This window comes from Semicossyphus pulcher, unplaced genomic scaffold (assembly GCF_022749685.1).
Source record: "Semicossyphus pulcher isolate SPU_LCO1_2020_fin unplaced genomic scaffold, fSemPul1.0.p SCAF_18, whole genome shotgun sequence".
Classification (NCBI taxonomy): domain Eukaryota; kingdom Metazoa; phylum Chordata; class Actinopteri; order Labriformes; family Labridae; genus Semicossyphus; species Semicossyphus pulcher.
The window spans coordinates 17418414-17426798 of NW_027211691.1; positions in this window are offsets into that span (position 1 = coordinate 17418414).

An 8385-nucleotide genomic window follows, 5' to 3' on the forward strand; every position below is an offset into this window, starting at 1 on the left:
TTAAGTGCATATTTCACATTCTCTAAGTGAGCTCGACTACATCTCTGAACGTCATTTCCTTGACACCTGTTTCAAGCTGATCTGCAGCAGATACCCTCGTTTATCAGGAGGAGGAAGTGCTGGCATCCTCCTGCTATCAAAGTTTGTGTTAAATCAAACTTGATAGTGATCATTTCCACAGCAGCCTGGATCCTTCCCGATCTGTGTGGTCATTCAAACTTTGCTAATCCAGGAAATTGCCGCCACCGATCAAAGTTATTGCCTGGATGGAACAAGGAAGCTGAAACAAAGTGGCTCTGCCTCATATCTAATTGTGAGTTATGGCTTTCGGACGGACACAGATCTTTGTCAGCCGGGTATTTGATGGCCTTTCAAAGTGAAAGCAGGAATTCATTTGCGTCCAATCCTGCGGTCTGCATAATGATCAGTGCTCTCTGTGGAATGATGAGAAACACAATCATAGAAATACCTTTTTAATTTGTATTTGTTGCTTTATTGGAATGTGCTGACCGTTCACATCCAGCTACTCGAAGCAAAGTGTTTACTGTAAACGCTGCTGATTCGGCTATTTAATATCGAGGCTTCAGTTAGGGACCGGACAAAAATTATATTTTATTATTACTGAAATGAAAGAGCCAATTTAGCAATGAATAAACAGAAAGCCGTATAAAGGATTGTAATTGTTTATTTCAATCTAAACTTAAAGATTTTAATTCAAATAAATGTCTGTTAAGTCACTTTCTATCCCAGAATGAGGTAACACAATGGTGACTGAGCCTGTGGCCAAATGATGAAAGCCTTTGCATTCACAGTATTACAGACTGGGTGTCTGGTGCGACTTTTGCGGAAAAAATCGCAAGCGGCGCCCAGCTAGTGACACGTTTTCCACCAGCCAGCAGTGGTTGGTCTGCCAGAGAGGGTAGGCGGAGCTAAGCGGCTGCTTTTCTGGTCTCTGCAAGTGTTGCGAGTAAACAGTAATCTACTATGGCTGAACAAACAAACAAAAGATCGATGACTACAGATACAACTTCAAAAATAAGTGAAAATCCAAAGAAAAAGAAACAAATTCGACGCTCAGATGAAGGCAAACAGTCTGAAAAGGAAAGCGACCGTCAGCGAGGAAAATCAAGAGTTAGCTAGAAGGTTCCTAGTTCGAATCCCGGTTCAGATATAGCGGGCCTTTCACTGTGGGGTTTGCACACGTGGGTTCCCTCCAGGTACTCCGGCTTCCTCCCACAGTCCTAACACATGCTCATTAGGTTCATTGGTGACTCCAAATTGCCAGTAGGGGGGAATGTGAGCGTGAAAGGTTGTCTATCTCTATGTGTCAGCCTTGTGATTGACTGGTGATCAATGCAGGTGTAACCACGCCTCTCGCCCAATGACAGCTGGGATTGGATCCAGCCCCCCCGCCACTCTGAACAGGATAAGCGGTATAGATGATGGATGGAGGTCTGCGTACTTTATGCTAGTAGCGGCTAATATAGCCATTAGCAACTAGCCTCAAGCAGAGATCAGGAGCTGGCTACACAGGGCTTTTTAGCTCCGACACGCCTGGAATATTTTCATTTTCTAACTTGTAGTCTTCAGCCTTAAACGATTCTGACTTAAGTGACATCACCTTTTTAACCTATTCAGTCGTACTTTGCAAGACCTGAACTGTGACGTGTTTCCCTTTAAAACCATACAAAGAAAAAATTATCTGCCCTCTCCCCTGATAATTTCCCACTGTCCCTTATCTATGCGAGAGGGAAATGTATCAACTGAGCTCTAATCCAAACAGACAGGGAAAAAAACTACACACTTATCCTGTCAGCACTCTCCAAAATCAATCCCTGTGATCAGAGGGTAACAGACAGACAGTGACTCCTGCAGCTGTAGTATTTCACACAAGCGGTGCAGACGTCAAAACATGTCAGAATGTGCAAACTGACTCGCCTAGCCTCCGAGTGGGAAACTTTGACTCGGTGGATGTATGCGAGTGTGTATATGCATGTACAGCTATAGCGGGAGGGAATAACAGCCCAACAGGAGCTAATGAGGCGAGTGACTGACGGAGCAGCCCGTCTGTGTCAACAGTACGGAAGACGGTCTGGTTGGGAGTGTGAGAGAGCCCAGGTGAGGCGAGCGAGCGAGCTGGGAGCCGCTGTTGATGGGAAATGTCAGACGCTGCTCTCCGGAGGACGAGTCTGATTTGCACCCAGGCTGCGCTGCACCTCAGTGATGACCCCTTCCTCCGCTGAATAACAAAACCCACCACCAGACATCTTCATACATTTTATTTTACAAGCAGAAACTCCCTATGAAACTTCAAATGAATCAAGTAAGGACCAAATCCCTTTATGGCAGCTCCATAAAAAAGCTGCCAAACAACGAGCCGCTGGGCTGTCATACCTATTTTTTATGATTTGTTTAGCCGGCATGGTTTTGTCGGCTCTGGGTTAATTATCTTACGTGGCAGAGGCTTCTGTTTGTGTCGCCTGAGAGAAAACGTGGAGCACTGACCTGCAATTAAAACGCCTTTGATGTCTGATCAGTAACAGACAGATAGATAGACAGCCGGATAGATTGATAGAAGGATTCAGACATCAAAACGGACTCACTTCTGGGTGTGTCTGTTTACAAAACAGACTCCAAAACATGGCTCATAATCACCTCATAAAATGGCACATCTACCTTTGGGTTGGGCTATGTGACAATACATTGTTATGATAAGTCTTTTATTTGATAGATTAGGGTTTGTTGGAGGCTCAGTGCTTCTGTCACACATAAAAGGACCAGTCTGATGTGACATACGTTGGAACATGTTGGAAATGGTGAACGAACAGCGTTAAAGATAGATGTTTTTTATGCTCTCATCATAATTCCTATTGCCGCTACAGAGCTTAGCTTCTTGGCTAAGCAACTGTTTGTTGTTCTTCTTTGTGAAGACCGTCTCCATTCAGTGAAACCTTTGAGGTGTTGTTGAACTTTCCCGTAAATAATATGCAGAAGAACAAAAAACTCCCTTTTGTGTTGTGTAGGATTACCCACATTGTGTGTGTCCTGTTGATGCAGTGCGTTGTTGTGCGCTTTTTCTCGGTGTGTTCGCATTTGACTTCTTTGCAAGATTTTTTAAGGGGACATGTTGTTTGTTAAAGGTGAATTCCTTTTTTCCTTTTTACAGTGTTTTCTTTGTTTTTTTCTCAAATATATCCCATTGGATTTTGAACACTATATATAATATACATAAGATATCCAAAAACTTTTGGAGTCGGGTGTCCGGCTACTAAACGAATAAATCTCTTCTTTTGGCTCTGCTTTGGTCTCCACCACCTCCTGAGGAATACATCTGGCTCTTGAGCGGCTAAATGCGCCACTAAGCTCACCAGCTAGTCGCTAATTTAGCCTGTCTGCCATGTGTCGCTTGGTAGGTATCGTACAGTGATGAGAGGGTGAGGGCGAACCATAACAATGACCTGAAAGACGCGTAAGAGCCTGTGTCCAGCTAAGGTGGTTTTTGCGCTGGTAGCGCCGATGAACTCAATTTCAGAGCACTTCTCACTGTCGTCTTCTGTTGCTAGGTTACGAAAGTTGTCCGGCGGCACTTCTGCTTCCCTTGGTAAGTCTGTTTTAAATTGTTCTATATGTTTAATGTTTTCTTTTATTCAAGGACATTTTACAAAGAAAACAAAAACAATGTAAATGAATTCTGTCCTGACATTAGCAGCAGCTCTACACCTGGAAATTGAAGTTGTTAACAAAGTTGATATCGTAAGTCCCGCCCCTTCTTGATTTTGATTGGTCGGTAAGGGAGAAGTGACATTGACGAGCGCGGCCGTGTTCCAAAAGTTTTAACTATAAACTATTTTCAACTGAGAGCGCTGTGAGCGCTCGACAAAAAACACAGCTGACACCGAGTGCGTTTTTGCGCTTAGGACGCTGAGCGCTGAAAACACAGCGCCACCAGCACATGGCACGATGCTGTTAGTGGACACAGGCCCTTGCCGTGCGTTTAGCTTTCGCGTCCATCGTTATATCAGGAAATATATATTACATAATCGTCATCTTTGTCATTAGTTCTCTCCCGTGTGTACAAACTGAAGCCGGTTACATTCTTTCACGCTCCAACAGGGTTCACACAGTCCAAAGAGCTGACTGCTTCTCTTTCTCGATGCGTCTGTGTACGGCTTGGTAAGCTGGGACTAATCCCGTCCTGACACTGCAAATAAAACCTCGAGAACTAAATACATTTCAAGAATCCAAACAAGAAGGAGCATTGCTGGAGGTGGGACGTATGGAGAAGAAGGGGCTGCGTGGGCATGTCAGGACACGTCCCAGGCGTCGTATTTCTTTGTGCTATCAGAGAAGGTCAGAGTTTATTATTAGTGGATGTTGGTTTTATTCTAAAGAGGACGGGATAAATATCTAAGAGGTGAAAGTACAAATGAGTGTGTGTGTCTGGCAGGCCCGGGCTGTAAGTGAACTTCACCCCCACTTCCTGTCTGCAGGTGGGAAACTCCTCATCCTTTATCTTTACTGCCTCGGAGAACGGCTGTCCCGTCAGGAGAAAGATGGGTGGAGTTTACGGGTTTAAAGTTTTTCGACTGTAGGGTGGAGAGGTTTATAAAAGGCTTAGATCACAGGTGAGGGGATCACAGAGGAGACTGTGCAGGTGTTTGAGGAGTGCACTGAAGGCCGTTTTAGTACCGTGTACCTACGAGCATAATATCATATTGTACGTTATCTTTCAGCTTTGTGATGACGTGTTCTGTCTGCACATCAAAAGCACAGGAAACGGACTCGCTCTGTCTGGGGATGACGGCTACACCTCGCAGTGCAGCCAATCTCACAGAGATTATCTCACTCAAGGCTTCTATTATTTAATAGTAGCACACATTGATTATTGTTTAGCGCTGCTCAAATTGGTGTTTATGCTCTGTTCTTGCACAAGAGGTGTTTTCCCATCTCTTTTGTGTCTCGTATAACCTCACCTCACGCCACTTCTCGTAAGAAAACTCCACGTTATCATCATATTCTCCGGCAGCTTCTGGAATCTGTTGCTGTTTTTCGCCTCCTTTAAAGTGTTTTTGTTCCTCTTTTCTTCCCGCATAATCTCACCAAACTATCAGAGGCCGACTTGCACCGCAGACTTTTTTTCGGGAAGGTCGGGGCCGGTGTGAGACTTCGCCACATCCTCCGCTTGCGTAGCTCCCTGAAAACTGACACGCCGGTGTGTAAAAGCTCACCCGCCTGCTACATTGTGGAGTAAGATGCCGAAAAGGCTGGAGGTTGGCGTTCAAAAATGTGTTGAATGTACTGCTCTGAATGCTTTTTTTTCAAATACAGAAAGTAGGAGACAGAGAGAGAGAAGGGATAGCGTCCAGATAGGCGGTAAAACGTTGACGTGATTGATGTTTTAATGCAGTCAAAGCTCAGTGGTTTGTCATCATCTAGTTCTTTTACGTCAAATTAGACGACCTGATAGAAGGAGTAAAAACTGATTTGTCCCCTGCTCTTGTCCCTGTCAGAGTGTTTGTCTGGCTGGACGTCTGGGTCAGAGTTGAAACAACGTGGCGCGTGACGCATAGCAGGCCGAGAAAGGGAGCCGCGCCGCAGACAGGCTGAGCGGAGGTGTCTTGAAGATATCTGGCCTCGTAGCGTTGGTCGTGACCTGTTGGAGGTCTGCGGTCGTTTGCGTCCTTTGATGTGGAACGAGAAGCACCTTGGCATCCTCCTGAATCTCATTAAAGTGACGGTGGCTTTTTACGCCGAAATCTGACGGCGGATTTTTATAAGCTGGTCTTCTCTTTGTGCACTCTGCGTCTAATCTGTGGTTGTAAAAACCGTAAAACACAAGTGTCATCGTCTTAAATCAGATTATTCTGAAGGGGAATAATAATTTAACAGGCATTATAAGAGTCTGGGAACAAATGGGGCCTGTTTTGAAGATTTAATTTACAGTCTGGGAATTAAATTTGATAAAAAGTGACCTTTGTCTTAGCGGAAAAAGGAAGTAGTTTGTATTTGAATGACTGAAAATGCATCTTTATGAAGTTATCTAAGTACACAGGCTTGTAAAAGTGATGAAAGTCAAACAGGAACAATAAAAAGTTGAGAACCAGGAGAGCTGGACTTGTGCTGCTTTCACACGACTGCGATGAATAATAATAACGTGGAGATCAGCGCTGTTCTGATCCCTAAGCTATGTTAAGAGCCTTATTTTGCATTGAAAAGGCATTTAAGGCACTAATATAAAAGTAGCAAGTGAATAAAAGCGGAGGTAATGGAGGTGGATCGATCTGCGGAGGAAGTTTGCATAAAATCATCGTCTGATAGTCCTGACATTGTTGAAAAGGTGGTTGTTAACAGCTCGGAGACAGACTTTCAGAGAGGCGCCTGCCGCGGCGCTCAGAGCACTTAAAGAGGAGCGAGTGCATCAAAGGAAAAAAATCAGAGTGAAAAAGGAGAAAGTGAAGAACTTTAATGACGGTATGATCAGTGTGCAGGCGGCGTTCTTGTCGTGCAGCGAGAGAGGAAGCTGGCAAGGCGAGAATATGGACTTCTCCTCCTGCTGCTGCTCGCCATTATGTCCTCCCATCAGAGCACCTGAGCTCAATCTTGCACCTGCAAAAAAAGACATTTAAAAAGAGGTTAGAAAGACCAACAAGAATACATAAAAGCATTATATTCTTAGTTTGGAGGCATGCGCATGTTATGTTATATAATTTTTCACAGTTCTTTCACACACTTTCTCAGTGCCGCCTTGTTTTTCCTCATGAATGCAGAGGATCAGAGCGTGTGAGAGGATCAACAGATGATTTGGGGGCCAATAGGGGGCACTGGGGGCCTAATCCACAAGTTTGGGAGCAAGCAGCAGTTCAAGTAGCACACAAAGCCTTTTCCTTTCCCTCTAATACACCGTGAACTGGTAAACTGAGAAAGGTAAGAATTTGATGACTCTTATGTCATTTGCAAAGAGATTAATCTGGGGCAAGGCGGCTTCGTGCAATCAATCTTGTGTGCTCGGCGAGACCGCGGACACGACTGAAGCGTCATCAGCGAGTCAGTGATGTCTAATCAGGGCTTGATTGGCACCCTGGGTAGAAACGGCCTGTAAATCAATCAGATGTGAAGTGCTGTTTCGAGGGCTCACTCGGCTCCCTGTGAGAACACACGCTGCTGTTTTGCTTCTCACATGAATTTAATACGGCTCATTTTTCTACATTTCTGCACTTTGAAGAAGAAAATCTGCCATTCAACAACTTTGCGAAGCCTTCCCACTAATTATAACTCTCCTCTGCTGCTGTGAGGTGTTTGCTGAATTATGATAAAGCTCATTGTTGTCACCAATTATCCTGCAGAGAGAGACTGACCTGCATGAGCTGCGGTTACCAATGGAAACAGTGCAAGGCTAACATTTACCCTCACTCCTTTGTGTGATGTGTTGCAGTAAAAGAGGAAAAAAAAAAAAGATGAACAAAGCACAGTAGCTGCTGTGCGAGAGAAAAAAAGAGACAAGGCTCTGCAGAACTTTAGCAACTAATGTACTTTGCGAGTCTGGCGGTGACAAAGATAAATTAGCTAAAGAAAGAGCGGGGGACGCTTCAACAGCAACCGACCCTCCGACACCAATTAGCAGATTGATTACGCGCCTGAGAGAAGCGGACGCTTGTCAATCAGCGCCACACAAGGGGAGCGACAGGAAGGAGCTGGCGTGGATGTACCTGGAATGTTAAAGGAACAAGAGGCTGCTCCGGGGGATCCATACAGAGGCACTGATCCATACGACTGTGCAGCGCTCAACACCGACACACTGAAACAGCAAAGGTGCAAATACCACCATGCCTCATGGAAGCAGGAATACCTTCACAGGCTGCAAATACCTGTATGACTGGAGGCACACAGGCCTGTTTGTGATGGCTGGCCGTGCACCCGGCTTCCTGTGCTGTATGATCTGCAAACTGTAATCCTGCAGAAGGAGCATGCATAGATTGTTTGCACGCATGCATGTTCTCGTTCAGGTTATCCATCACATCCCGAGGGGCTGGGCAGTGCCGTCCTCTAGATGGTGACAGTCCCGTTCGCCTTCATTTAGCAAGGACACACGAGCAAGGACAGAAGGTAAATAAACGCCTGCGGCTAAATTTAGAGCTGCCCGACAGATCCAAAAGAAGAAGAGTTTGTTTAAGCTGATATTAGAAGGCTGCAGCTACTGCTTATTGAGGAGAAACATCCAATAATGGCGGCAGCTCAGTTTGATATAACTTCACGTATTAAAAAACACACATAGGGAAGTCAACAGTTAAAGTCCAGCCAGCTCATCCTCTTCAATGGGGCAGTTAAACTTGGAGCAGATAAGGGCACAATTAGATTTGGCTGCAGGAGGGAACACCATTAGGTCCT